The sequence below is a fragment of the Lissotriton helveticus genome, chromosome 5_1 (genome assembly GCF_964261635.1).
Source record: "Lissotriton helveticus chromosome 5_1, aLisHel1.1, whole genome shotgun sequence".
In the NCBI taxonomy this organism is placed as follows: domain Eukaryota; kingdom Metazoa; phylum Chordata; class Amphibia; order Caudata; family Salamandridae; genus Lissotriton; species Lissotriton helveticus.
The window spans coordinates 1,272,933,525-1,272,948,810 of record NC_136065.1 but is presented as its reverse complement, the minus strand read 5'-3'; the positions used below and the strand labels follow the sequence as shown (position 1 = coordinate 1,272,948,810).

The following is a 15,286-nucleotide window of genomic DNA, read 5'->3' as shown; positions in this document are numbered from 1 at the left end:
TAATCTATAAAATTGCGCTCGTACTTCTGTTTGCTGAACCCCCAGGTGAGCAGTTCTGCTCCCCGCTGCCTGCTTAACAATACTCCCCGTCAGTACTGCGAGGCATTTTCCTTGGGAAACAGAAACCCGTCCAGCTTATCCCTGACACGCCGAGATGAGCAGTTGCACCACGTCTATAAAATTGCGCTCGTACTTCTGTTTGCTGAACCCCCAGGTGAGCAGTTCTGCTCCCCGCTGCCTGCTTAACAATACTCCCAGTCAGTACTGCGAGGCATTTTCCTTTGGAAACAGAAACCCGTCCAGCTTATCCCTGACACGCCGAGATGAGCAGTTGCACCACGTAAAAATGCTGAAAACCACATTCTCAACTTTTTTTCAGGTGCAGAATATTAACAGTGACCCCCGAGCCCTTTCCGAGGCATTTTATTCATTAGCTGCAGAGAAGGGTGAAAAGTTAACATGCTTCCCCTCCTGCTTCATCACAGTTTTTTTGTGTGTCTCAATTTTATATTATTTTGAAATATATCGTAATTGTAGCTAGTTTAGTCTTTGAACATTGTGTTTACATCGTGACAAAGTATAATTCGCAATCTGTTTTTTTAAGACACTCGTTTATTTTCCGTCGACAACGTAGACTTCTGTGGACTTGAAGTAATATGATCTGTCATCCACTGGAAGTGTGATATTTCAAAGATGGCAGACATATTTTCCACACTAAGGCTAATCCTCCGTCCACATTTAATTACTCGCTTAGTTTGTGTTTTACATGGAGTTTTACATCTAAGTAAAAAACAATGAGAAGGGTGTATACCTTAAAACGATTCTTTTCGCAATTAAAAACGGGAATGTGAAAATGTTCATTAAATGTCTGATAACATACTTTTTTTTATACATGTCTTTTTAATCCGTCAATAAATGACAAACTGATTAGGCGTTTTGGAGTAGTCAAACTATTTGAAAGTGCTCTAAACATAAAAATTGTTTACGTGTTTTGTTTACGTTCCTCTACTATTGTCCCTGTTATGAAAAGAGCCGTCGTGGTTACGCGCGCGGAGGACTAAAGAGGTGTCTACGGCAATAGAAGGGCCAGTTGGGCATAAACACGGCGGAAGCATTGAGATCACAGGGGTCAATATAAAACAAGCATTGGCATAGCCAATAGGTCTCGCTTGGGGACCTTTTAAGTATTTAGTTACAAGGATATTGTGCTGCAAAACAAAATACTTATAAGGTCCCACAAGCGAGACCTATTGGCTATGCCAATGCTTGTTTGAATGGTTAGAGATCGACCTCTTGGGCAGAGTGGTTAATGAGTGTCAGACTAACATCTCTAGGAATAGTAAGTAAAAGGGTAAGAGACTGACAACAGGTTACTCCATCACAAAAGTGACGGATCGCTCATCCACAGTATTACATGGGATTTGTAGATCTAAGAGGCTTTTTAGAGGTATCTGCCTTCCTAAAAGCAAAACACTGAATGGGGACAGCAGGGAAACCTAGCTGAAAACTGACAGAACTGGCTACTCTCAGAAGGTAACAATGTTTGTCAAACAATGTAAAGGTGTCACCTGAATCAACACAGGTGGGCAATAGGTAGGTGGATTGGATAAAATAATCCATATCCAAACATTTGCTGCTTGGAAACAATATAAAAAACGGAATTTATATCCAACTCAATTGCACTCCATTAAAAAAAAACTCAAAAGCATCAAAGGCTCAGTCGCTATACCGAGATTTAAATCCCTGACCTGGAGGTTGTACAAGGCCTCCACAACAAGCACATTAACCCACTGATGTATCTCACCAACAGATGGTCAAAACAATGACTGTCTGAGCATCATGCCTCTGCTGCAGAAACCATTGAATGGCGTAAAATATATGGCCGCACATTCCACAAGAAGTCAAGAAGCATGCACATGTTTGCCTCGGTTCCCCTTATGGCAGAAGGAGATCCGATGGTAGGGCTCTGAAACGGATGCGAGTGGCACGCAGTGCTTAAGAAATAAGAGAGAAATAAAATTAGTTCATGAACACTGCTATAGCGGAAGCCCAGCAGTCTGAAATTAATGGATTGGGAGGGCAATAAAATCCACTCTCCTTTTACTACGTTGAATAATCAGAGTACAGTAGACAGCAAAGAGCCGACGGTAAATCTCATAAAACAATTGAAGTCATATTCCTTTTAGAACAGGAAATCTGATAAGTGGCAATAACAACCTTCAGCAGATTAGAAGGTACAGCGACTTCCTTTTCTGTTTAACTAAGATAAACATAGTTAATACTAAATAGATCGATAACTCCCAGTGGGGGGGGGGGGGGGGGGGGACGTGGTAGAATCTCGTGGATGGGAGCAAACAGAGGGAAATGTCAGTGATGTAAAGTCTCAGAGGTATAACGGAGCACAAGTAATGGGCAGAACAGTGCTCCACGCGGTTAGTCTGATGCATTCTTTGCAAGAAGTGTTAGCAAAGAGGTCGGAACTTCACTACAGGGAATTCTACCTTTTAGGCATGACTGATTGTAAAAGAGTGCCCTACAACACAAGGAAATGGCACAGTTACACTAAATATGAATGAAATAAGAATACAGATCCAATCTAAGATGTTTAAAAGGTGTCCACATGGTGAACATGCAAACAACACCGAGCCTACGGTAAAAAAAGAAACGTGTGCTTTTAATGAAACAAAAGTAGATGGGGCGGATAGAGAAGGGCTGGAGGAGCACCACTGGGGGAGGCAACCACAAATTCTGCAAAAGAAAGTGTAATAATGAAAGACTGCTAAAATGTCGACATTTCCAAAGGTAATTTATCTTTACTCATCAACCAATGTGTCCCATTAGAGATCACCGGTATAGTAGCCAAATAACTGAGGTCTTGGAAAGCAGGGTATTGGAGGCTAAAAAGGAGACTTTAAATTGTGCCCTGGCTGCCAGAGAGAGCCCCGCTAGTGTGCAAGCAACAGGGTATGTGGTGCAATCTCTTGCCACCCACATTAGCCTGGATGCAGGGGTGCTTTCTGTGAAGAAAGAATGCATAAAGGTAGACAGTACGCACACGGTTCCCAAAATCAAGACTAGAAATGATGAAAACCTGATCAAGTTGAAGAAAGTCTGTATCAGGAAGGAAAGACCTGAAGGAACGCAAGGACGAAATTTGATCATTTGTAGCCAAGAACTTCAAAGGTGTACTTTTGCACTGCAAGATAAGAATCCATCAGAATCGTAGTGATTTAAAAGAGGAGGTCAGGATGGGAACAACCTCATCCATAGTTGAGCACCACATGTCACTGTACAGCCTTGGCAGCATCAAGTCACTAACCGGTGTAGCTGGTTCTTCAGTATCGCATAATAAGCCGAGAGCCAACCAATCCAATAGGCAAAGGGTTGAAAGCGTACTGCTCTTATTTAAGAAGAAGAAAAAAAATCAATTGCCATTCAGTTTCTGAAACTTTAAGCTTCAGAAAGTGATTGACATTTGCCTTTGCATCCTCTGCATTCAGCCTCTTACCAACCGACACAAGCATGCAAGTACACTTATGTTATGTGCCCTGTGCCCGCTGGTGCATGCCCATATTCTCCACGAATACGCCCAGCAGCCCAATACAAGCACTGAAAAACATCAGAGCCATGATCTACATGGGGCAACCCGAATGAACATGGATGTTGACAACAGTCAACCTGAGATCGAAGAGTCGGGAAGAAGGAAACCAAGTGCATCCTGTTACCTCCACTGATGATCCTAGTCTGGAAGATATTTACATGGACCCCATGATTAAGTATTTTGATTATATGATCAATAGTTATCATACAATCGAGGAAGGGATGACGCAAGGGATGACGCACGCCAACATGTTTAGAGAACATCTTCAAAATAAGGTTTTAGTATGCGGTCCTCCTGCTTTCACCATGTGGTTAGCACAATTCCATTAGAAATAGATGCTTCTACCCCCAGGGTCACACAACAAGTGCAGCAAAAACAAAAGGGACATAAGAATGTATTAAAAATGTAGCCTAAATTCGGAAGCAGAAAAGACAGTAGCTCAGTATTGGATAAACATGCTTGAACTAACAACAATGTTTCAAATTATTACAAGTGGTGCTTGGGCAATGACACAGCAATCGTGTTTATGCGAAAAGGGGACCCGAGACCTTCATTAACAAGAATGAAAACACAGACATTCTGTAAGAAGAACATTGGGTACAGAATTTGTGGCAGAACCAATATTTTAATGCAAGATGGACCATACATACTGGTCTCAGGACCACCCTGCCCTCTCCAATCTTTTGGTACGTTTCTGTAACACAGAAATTCACTTATCAAAAGGTGCATCCTTTTCCAAATAGTCTGCAACCTAAACTAAGGAAATCAATATTGTCCCCCTCATCGAAAGAGAATGTAGCAGCCCTGAAAAACAATAAAAAGTATTTTTAGGAACTATTTTTACTGAGGCTCTTACATATGTATTCCAAATAGTCACAAACATAATTTCAAGGTTATTATTTCATGAGACGGGATGGATCGAAGACGAGTACCAGTTATTAAGACAATCAAAATAACTGTAAACCGGTGTGGTTTTGTGCAGTAAAAAAAAAAACACCCTCTTTCAAACTCTCATGTTTGGGTATGTGGAAAAAGCCATGGCATGCATGGTAATCTTGTTGATACAAGATGAACAACCACTGCAGCAGGATAGGATAAAAATTAATTGAAGTGAGCTTTTTTTTTTTTCAGCTTTTATGTTAAGGTTGAAAAAACACCAAAAGAACCTGGTGTTTCTTTGGGTAAAGCAGCAGCCATCTTCCCCAACACACACACCCTTTTGAGAACTTGAAGAACCTGATAGTTGGGTGGATATGAGGGGGGTTCTTGAAGACTTAGTCACTGGGGAATTATTTGAATCAATGGACTGTACCATCATTTCTTGTTTATGAATGTGTTTTGTATCATGCCACAAGTCACCCTACTATCACACTGCAACACCCACCAAGTCATAGAAAGGAATACAGATTCTTGGGTGCCATGCTCCCACCTCAAGGCAGCCAAACTGATAGAAGCGTGCAGAAGGTCTTATGCTGCTGCTGCTTGGTGAAGGTATCAGGAAAAGCCTCCTGGAAAATAATGGTTTTCAAGCTCTTCTTGGAGGCAAGCAAGCTGGGCAGTCTCCAGAGCCAGTGGTCCAAATATTTGGGTATGGACAAGAGTAACCTGAATTATCTGCGTTATTGGAGACCAAAGTCCGGACATCAGAGCAGGTGTGATGAGTGGAAGTGATTCTGCTAGGGCAGAGGCACGGATGCATGAGAGGACGAGGAGAATACATATCTCGGGAGCATGGTCAGTGCGGGAATCTAGTTGAGGTGCACAGGGTCAAACGCTAGGTAGAGTGTGTTCAGTCTGATGGCAAGGATGGGGCGAGATGCTATGGTCCATTGCCAGTCTGCTCAGTACCTTTCAGTGTGATGGAGCAGGAATGCTACCTTGGCATAGCACAGCCAGCCATGCCCTGGGGCAAATCAATGCAATTACTCCTACATAGTAACTGCCTGCGCCGACGACCTTGCGCCACTGAAGAACCCTCCCAGCAGACCCAGAAGCAAGAAAGCCCCCTGGTTAACCGACGAACTCAAGGACTCCAAGAAGAACTGCCGCACCCTCGAGAAAGCATGGCTCCTCGACCAGACCACAGACAACATGACCGCCCTCAAACAAGCCACCCGCAAGCACCGCCAGCTTATCCGCACCACCAAGAAGAAATCACTGAAGGAACGACTGGACAACAACGCCCACGACAGCAAGGAACTCTTCAACATCGTCAAGGAGTTCTCCAACCCCAGCACCGGCAACAACGACATCACTCCTTCACAAGAGCTCTGCGACTCTCTCGCCTCGTTCTTCCACCGCAAGATCGCCGACATCCACAACAGCTTCGGCGCACCATCCACGCACCCAACCGTCGAACCAACGCCCCCCACCGCCACCCTCCGCACCTGGACCACGGTGACCACCGAAGACACAACCCGCACGATGAACACCATCCACTCTGGATCTCCAACCGACCCCTGCTCCCACCACGTCTTCAACAAGGCCGACTCCACCATCGCACCCCATCTCCGGAACATCATCAACACCTCCTTCAACACCGCCACCTTCCCGCAGAGCTGGAAGCATGCCGAGCTCAGCGCCCTACTGAAGAAACCAACAGCGGACCCCACCGACCTCAAGAGCTTCCGCCCCATCTCGCTCCTCCCTTTTCCTGCCAAAGTCATCGAGAAGACCGTCAACAGACAGCTTGCCGCCTTCCTCGAGACGAACGGATCCCTCGACCCCTCGCAGTCCGGTTTCCGAGCCAACCACAGCACCGAGACCGCCCTCATCGCAGCCACAGACGACATCAGAACCCTGCTCGACAACGGGGAAACAGCGGCCCTCATCCTCCTGGACCTCTCTGCAGCGTTCAACACTGTCTGCCACCGCACCCTAGTTCAACGCCTCAGCAACATCGGCATCCAAGAGAAGGCACTAGAGTGGATCATCTCGTTCCTCGCCAGAAGAACACAGAGTCCGCCTCCCCCCGTTTCGATCCAAGGCCACCGAAGTCATCTGCGGCGTACCGCAAGGAACGTCACTCAGCCCCACCCTCTTCAACGTCTACATGAGACCTCTTGCAGCCATCGCACGCCAACACAACCTCAACATCATCTCCTACGCCGACGACACCCAACTGATCCTCTCCCTCACCAGAGACCCCGCCACCGCCAGGACCAGCCTACACGAAGGGATGAAAGACGTCGCCGAGTGGATGAAGAACAGCCGCCTGAAACTGAACTCAGACAAGACGGAAGTCCTCATCCTGGGACCATCGCCTTCCGCCTGGGACGACTCCTGGTGGCCCCCCGCCCTGGGCACCACTCCCAAACCAACAGACCATGCACGCAACCTGGGCTTCATCCTGGACTCCTCCCTCTCAATGACCAGACAAGTCAACGCCGTCTCCTCATCTTGCTTCAACACCCTACGCATGCTCCGCAAGATCTTCCGATGGATCCCAACCGAAACCAGGAAGACGGTCACCCAGGCACTCGTCACCAGCCGACTGGACTACGGAAACACCCTCTACGCCGGAACCACAGCCAAGCTACAGAAAAGACTCAAATGCATCCAGAACGCCTCCGCCCGACTCATCCTGGACATCCCCCGACGCAGCCACATCTCCGGCCACCTGAGGGACCTGCACTGGCTCCCCGTCAGCAAGAGATCACGTTCAGGCTCCTCACCCACGCACACAAGTCTCTCCACGACCTGGGCCCCAAGTACCTCAACGACCGCATGACCTTCTACACGCCCACCCGCCAGCTACGTTCTACAAGCCTCGCCCTCACCGCCGTACCACGCATCCGAAGAGCCACCGCCGGAGGAAGATCCTTCTCCTACCTGGCGGCCAAGACATGGAACTCCCTCCCCATCCACCTTCGGCTGACCCAGGACCATCTCGCCTTCAGGAGACAACTCAAGACCTGGCTGTTCGAGCAATAGCGGACCCCTTCCCCAAGCGCCTTGAGACCCTTCTGGGTGAGTAGTGCGCTGTACAAATGTAATGATTGATTGATTGATTGATTGATTAACTTGTAATTAATGCCATAACCCCCAACAATGTAATTATCAACACCTCCCCCAAAGCTAGCACCACCTCTTGCCCAGCACCGAAACCCATTAAAACAAACATCAGGCACACATGCACCAGAAAAATAGCACAAGGCTCAGCATGCCGAATTGTACTCCTTTAGAGAAACTGTGCCCCATTCACATTCATGACGACCACTGCATCTATCCCCAAGGCCACCTCATTCGCCCACACAGCACCCCCACCTAATCTCACCCCCAGGGCCAAACCAGCCTTTAACAGAAAACCCAACAGTCACACCCTGTCCATATTGAGCATTCCCCGCATGCGTTTCCACGGAAAAGAGGCCAACGACAGAGTGGGTGCAATGTACGCCCCACATCCCCGTCTCCATGTTCAAATCTCTGCTAGAAAGGTGCGTGCTTGTAACTCCTCTCTTAGGAAATTTCCACTAGATCCGGGCCCATGCCAGCTGCAGGTCGGGCGAGGTGAGGCGGGGTCGCTTCCAGGAGGGCACGTGCCAGTCGAGCTTCCGCCTGCAGTTGTGTCCCTCGTAGACGGCTTTCCCGGGCCTTGGAGGGATCCCTGGACTGCCGATCGGCAATGCTGCATGACCTTGGACTTCCAAGCTGACAAGGACACAGACGGCGACCGTGACGCAGGCGCTCACGTGCACTGACATGGGAGAGGATGCATGGGCCTAGAAGCGCCCCGAGGCAATGCAATTAACATGCTGCGATAGACACACAACCGTTCTTTCAGACTGTAAGGGACAGAGGCAGGCCGTGGAAACTGGGGGATCACGGGGGAAAGGACTTGGAACACACCGCATACGAAGCTCAAGTGCAAACAACAGTGCGAGAGCGCAGCAGCAGGCCCCAGGAAGGAAGGGCTCCATGAAGGTCTGTTTGTGTCCCAGGGAACAGGGCGTGGCTCTCAAACGTGCAGATGGTGCAGTGGCACCACAACGAAAGCTTTTTTAATAATGGACGAGGAGGGGGGTTTCACTGCTTGCCAGGGCCCATAGCACCTGACTGAGAGGCTGCCGCCATATCCCAGGAGCCAGGACTCTTTGGAGCATGTGAGACTCCTGTGCAGCAGACCAACATGTACCAACATAATGGGGGACCTTGTTGAACGGAACTTATGCCAATCATCTTGCTAGCACTGCGAAATTGATTCATCTGAAATGTCAGAGCTATACAAAAATAAATAACATACAAGGACTGTGCTTGGGGATGCAGATAACCAAATTAGATCTATATGAGGCGTACCTACTTTACTGCACTCGTGGGAGGGGGAAAGGGAGCGGGGAACGCTATGGCATTTCTTATTTACTATTTATGTTATTAAATACATCCTATCCGGACTCCTCCTCCAGTACCCCAACGGTGCGGTATGTCACGTTACAAAAAGGCTCTAAAATAACCCTGGAAAGAAAGGATAAAATTGAACAGAAATCCTAAACGTTACATTTGTTTAAAAATAAACAGCCAAACAGGAATACGGCATGCGCAAAGCGAGTGGGGAGTTAGAACCAGTCAGGATGGAAGAAATTGCCCAAACAAGTGAGACCAGGCGCATCTTTCCCTTGAAAAACGCCGAGAAGGAAGCCCCGCCCACCTGCGCTAGAGATGCCAGACGCTGTCCACAGGGCTCCATTCCATCAGGGGCCCGGCAAACCACGGGTGCAGCCTGGCCCTTCGAGCTAGAGCTGCGGGCCCCAGTTTAACACTTCATCCAAGGTGACACTGCTAGGCACAGTTGTGAGAGTTTGAATTTGATCACATCTAACAGGTTCTTGTTTTGGGAGTATTAAGCTGAGCTTTGGCCCTTCACGAGTGACCTCTCTTTTGTGACAGCCCTGCTTAATATAAGTCTTGAAATACGAACGAAAACAAGAAAGAACGAAAGAAGTTGCTCTATGTAAGTGCTAGTTGACAACACGGGTGATATTGGTACTGCAGACAGTTGGTGTAGAGACTACACTTTTGTTGTAACCCAAGCACAAGGCTACAGAAATCAGCCTTAAAGAAATCTGGTACAGGGCAGCCTTATGTTATCCCGGGAGCCTATATTGAACATGGAACTCCACAATGAATGTCGAATCCCAGAGCAGGCAGTGAAGAAACTGCTTTGCACCACCCGAACTTGTCTTCCCTTTCACCTTAGTGCTAAGGTGTCAACGATCGGGAACAGCCCCCTCATGCATAGGTAGAGCAAAGGGCTATTTTTATTTCAGCTCAGAGAGGATATGGCCTAGCAGTTCGATGTGTAACGTCCCCTTTAGGCGATGCCCCGCCCTATTTGCATTTAGCTGGTCCCTGCCTGAAATGCCACAGAAAACTCCACACCAAATGGTATGCGGCTCAATGTTTCTAGCTAAAAGTTGTTTATCGGGCACGTGCTGCACAACTGGGAGGTTTGAGAGAAACTCGTTCAGATCATATCACTCTTAGATCACAGTAACAAACTAAAGCCTGTAACAATCAAAAGGGCAAAATCAGATCTCAGTGAAATGGTGCAAGTAATAGCAAAGTAAAGCACAGTCTACATACTGGAGCAAGTAAAACTGCTGTACAACGTTTGAAGCGATATTAGATGAAGAAGAGGTACAAAAGGTACGTTCTTCGATGTTCTCTGAAAAAGAAGGGTAGATTTTTTTCTGTTTCAATGAGTCAGGCAGTTTCAGGTGGTAGCTGCAGCACCAGTAAAAGATGGTCACGTGAGGTTTACTTTCCATTTACATGAATCTCTCTAAATGGGAGTGGCTGACAAGCCTGAGGCCTTGGCTGGGTTGCTCCTCTGGACTCAAGCTGCTCTACGCCGAGGCCCTAAGCCATCTATGGATACTTGGGGGCAGATTTATGAAGGCCTTGCGCCGCCGGTGCGTCATTTTTAACATGGGGAAAAAGTGACGCACCGGCGGCGCAAGGCCTTCATAAATCTGCCCCTGATGTATTATTATATTTTTTCAGAGGCTGCGTGGCCTAGTCTTTTAGGCTGGACTATCCTCTTCGGGGCAGTTGCTAGACTGTTTTGCTTTGCATATGGTTGGTCCCTCTCTGTAATGGCAGATACACGCTAAGAAACAATGAACTGGTACCTAGCTCTCAATAATACCAGTGAGATAAATTCATGCATTCAGCCCATCACTTTTTGTGCCGGGCCAGCATATGAAGCAGCAGTGCATTGAGAGGTGGGCAAGATGCGATGGTTTGTCATCGCCAATGACTGATACGGCTTTACTGTCCGAGAAAAGACACGATTACACACATGCCGAGCATTAGCAGCAGAGAATACAGATAGGCCCTAGGCCTAGACTCTTGTAAATGGGGCCCAACATGCCCATCGTACCTCCATAATCTACCTCAGGCCCCTCCCAACCAGACTGATTAGGTTATGCTGTCGGTAGGCGAAAGCACATTGTTTCTGCATGTTACATAATGACGTGCCCCACGTGTTAGAACATCGCGTCTGTGTAGTTCCTATTCACGCTCGCACACACGACTTTTATTTAATCGGGTTCTTGACATGTTCAGCTAGGTCCTCGGTGGGACCCCAGAAGGCCATGGAAGGTTTTTAAGATCTCCTAGCCAGGCTCTGTCCACCCATTCGCGCTCTGCGTGCCGTGCAGCAGTGACCACGCTTTAGAAATCCCAGGGCCGCGTTTACTTCACAGTAAGTGCATGGGTTCCGGGGTCCTGTCTCACTTGGGTTGAAGACAGGCTCCCAGATTTCGCCATCACACAGGGAAAAGTGGCGGCTTAATGACATTAATCTTAAAATACCAGAAAACTCCCAGACGGGTTCACAATTAGGGTCTTTCGATTAACGAAATAAAAAGCCACAGCGCCTCCTCTAATCAATACACTGCGGGATGTGATTTAGCAAACTGCACTTTAAAGAAGAAGGGATATAGTCAGTACGCATCACATTTTTCGCCACGGGAATTAGTAATGTCATGTTATTTACTTTACACCACTTGAGAAAGCTATCTTTTCTAAAAAATAAATTCACCACCAAACAGAAGGGAATGTACCACCAAACCATGCCAAGGGGAACACAAGATTGACCCCTCCCCCGTGACCAGACTTGGCAAGAGGAACAGAACACTCTTGGATGGGGAGTGGGAGGGGCCGTGCCAAGGACGCGATACTCCATTTTACAGCGAATACTGTTCCGCGGGCGCTGGGTTTTCCAAGTACCTCGCCGCCGTTCACAGAATCCCCTCGCTTTCCTGTCAGGAACGGTGCCAGTCGGCTACCCACACCAAGGGGCACCGAGGACAGCTCGTAAACAACGATCCTTTGACGGACATTCCCCAAAACATTCGGTGGGGAGACTAATGGCAAGCCCCCTTTCCCCCCACCCCTCAGCAGTGACAAGCGCCCTCCCACCCGGAGGTACCGTGCCAAGGCTGGCTGGTAGACAACAACCCGTTATCCAGAGCTCGAAACCCACCCGCAGGCCCGGTGCCAAGGTCGGACAGGCTCTCCGGGACACACAGCCCTGCACACCCCTCCCCATCTGGACGTCAGAGCCGACGGCATTCCATGACATCTCGGGGGTTATACATCTACAAAACCTACGGGGCCCATCCAACTCCGCCACCCACCTGGCTGTGGAACAGGTGTCCTTCACAGGTGTCCGCACGCGGCCCAGCATCCATGCTCTGCTCGCGCAGCAGCTGCAGCCAATCACGCAGCCCCTCAATAACACAATACGTGCCCAACCACCACCCATGCACCCCATTATCCAAACACGAAGACATACACAGAGAGGCACGGCGCTCTGGGGCCATTTTAGTTGTGCGCCCAGCGCCATAGAACCTCCCCAGAACCCAACCAGCAAACATATCTTCAGCAGTCATGGTCTTCGGCATCCTACACCCCAGGACGCATTACACCAAACCACCTGCAGAGCACACGTGGTAATCACCCTGCACACACTACCCCTTCACTACGGACTCCTATCCCTCGCATGGTGCCCCGGCACCCATTGCCACCCACTTATTTCACCATGCTTGTAACATAGTGCGTCGCCCTGTGCCCTGCAAGTAACCAGTGCCCACTCACTACAAATGTACAGAAGAGGTAAGTGGCCACTGCGCGTGCACTGGGGGCGTAAGGGCTCACATAATTGCTTTTCGTGCAAATATTCCCGGCTCACACACATTGTTTTTCGTGCAGATATCCCCAGTTCATACACTTATTGTTTTTCGTGCAAATGTCCCGGCTCACAGACGTATTGTTTTTCGTGTAAATATCCCCGGCTCACCCAATTCTTGTTTTTCGTGCAGGGCTGTGGGACACTACAAAGCAAACAAGGGGTACCTGCTGCGGCGGGCTCCGGTGGCCTGACTTCCTCGGATTCTTTCTGCGGTTCGACCCGTTTAGCCTTCGGTAGGTTCCAGTCGCCAAAAAGTATAAGACAACCAGCAGCGGGGAGACAGCCCGTGCACCAGGGGCCTGCAACACAGCGAGCAACAACGGCGCAGCCTATGTGCGGGCCCAGCTCTGCATCTGCTGCACAAACAAGGACTCGGCCAACCTCCACCCAAACAACCAGGCCCGGCCCACAACAAGGCCCAGCCCGCCTCTCACACCGGGGCCGCCCCCAGCTCAGCAGCAGGGGCTCACGCAGCGACGCCCAGGCCCGGCCCACAGCCAGGCCCTGCCTCTCACCGAGGGACGCCCCGGCCAATCCTGACGGAACTCCTCTAGCTCCAGCCCACAGCGAAGCCTACTGAACCGCCCTCCTACGAGCGTCGGAAGGGGAGGAGCTGGACAAGGCCCGGCCTCGGAGGGAGGGGGTGTCGTAGTTGGAATAAGTCCGACCTGCAAGGCTGGCGAGAGCTCTTGGGGATAAGCCTAGCCTACCCGACAGGAGAGGAGTGTGAATAGACGCGAACCAAAACGAAGAGGAGCGGCAAGGCGAGGCCAGCTTTGGCGGTGGGAGGAGAGAGCCCGGGAGGGCCTCAGAGCGCGAGTGGAAATTCACCGCTGGCTCCCAGTTCGAGACTGGCCCAGCCTGGGAAAGTGCGAATGGAAACACGTGGATAGCGCTCCACTTCTCTTGAAAGACCACTCATTTTAGGACGACAGTAAAGGATTTTGGTGCCAAGCCACGAGTAGCACTAAACACAACAAGCATTGGCAAAGCCAATAGGCAGCCTTTTCGCCGTTCTTTTTTTTTTTTTTGCTAAACTTTATTGTTTGCGAAGCTGCTGGGCATTTATCATTCCCCAAAAATAACTAACGGAAAAAATATTTTTGGGTTGTCAAAAATCACATTTTACCATAGTACTCATTGGCATGTGTGATGATGCTGTTTATCTCGTAAATGGTGCACTTTTGTAGATACAATGCACTTTATTTCTTGTAGGCAGGAGAGCACCGGGAATACGTCCGTTGGGCTCCGGAATCGGCGCTCTGTGGCACCCCAAAATGGCGGCCACGCTCCAAGTCATTACTCGGGTGCATAATGACTAGAGCGCGGCACTACGTATCTCACTTCTTTATATTAACCAACAATATAGAGAAAAGTCTCAGTCTATAAAGCAGCAAGTTACTTCACCTCTCCCAGTTCATAGTCTCTATATTTGGCAGGCCTTACCACTGTTCTCCCTGCACGTCTTACCGGGGTAGAGGTGGGACTCTCCACACTGTCCTCCGCCATGCATGCCCATCTCCTTCTGGCTCCTCTAGGAGTCTCTCTCTCAGGAGTCTTGCCATTATTCTCCTGATTTTCTACTGCGATTGGATTGTCTTCCCCTTCCTGCTCAACTCCTCTTTCTTCTGCTGCCAAGTCCATCTCTCTTTCATGTGATAAGACACTGTCTGTAGGTGAACCTTGATTCTCTTGTGTCCTCGATCCTTCCTCTCTGGCCCACTGCAGTATCTTATTGCACTTGGACATGCGATCCTGCGACCAGACGTTTCCATCGCTAAGCAATGCTGTTCTGTCATACACATCTTTCACTTGCATGGGCACACTGTACTTGCTGTCCCCTTTCCTTCTTAACTGGGCAAGTTTGACTCTGACCCACTCTCCTCTTTCCAACAATGTCTCTTTACGTTGCGTCTCTTGTTGTAGTGCTCTGTATATATTCTCTGTGCTCTCTCCAAGTTGTGGTGAACTGCTGCTGGTGACCATTTACTCGTGACTGTCCTTTCCTTCCACGCTAGATTGTCCTTGGTGAAAGGGTCATGTCCTCTCAGGATTTGGAATGGGCTGTATCCTGTGCCAGTAGGTGTAATTCGGTAGGCCCACAGCGTACTTCTCACTTCCTTTTCCCAGTCTTTCCCCACTCCCAATCGCTGATTGTATGGAACCCATAATGACTCTGTTAAACCTTTCGGCTAGCCTGCCGGGTGGTAGACAGATGTGTGTTTGACTTTGATGCCATTCCGCTCCATGTACTTGTTCCATTTTTCTGATGTGAATTGGGGTCCGTTGTCGCTCAGAATGGAGCGGGGGATGCCTTCTCTGCGGAGTGTGGCTGTAAGGAATTTGAGAACTGTCTCCGTGTCCATCTCCTCCTGTATGTCTATTTCTGGCAACTTTGAATACCGATCTATAAGAACCACTACATATTTTGGGGTTCCCTGTGCGTCCAGCACTGGACCAAGAATGTCTATTGACAATTGCTCCCACGGGTT

The 15,286-nt window shown here is 49.0% G+C and overlaps 1 protein-coding gene across 2 annotated transcripts in view; it reads right to left on the bottom strand.

Annotated features, from left to right (window-relative positions):
- NDRG2 (NDRG family member 2) overlaps positions 1-13,220 on the bottom strand; it is a 205,054-nt gene extending 191,834 nt beyond the window's left edge. The window contains exon 1 of one of the 2 annotated variants that reach the window (XM_078644081.1): positions 12,959-13,220. The gene's annotated coding sequence lies outside the window, so the exon portion shown is untranslated. The remainder of the gene's footprint in view (positions 1-12,958) is intronic. The other variant, XM_078644080.1, reaches the window with a different exon arrangement.
- Between the last annotated feature and the right edge of the window lie 2,066 nt (positions 13,221-15,286).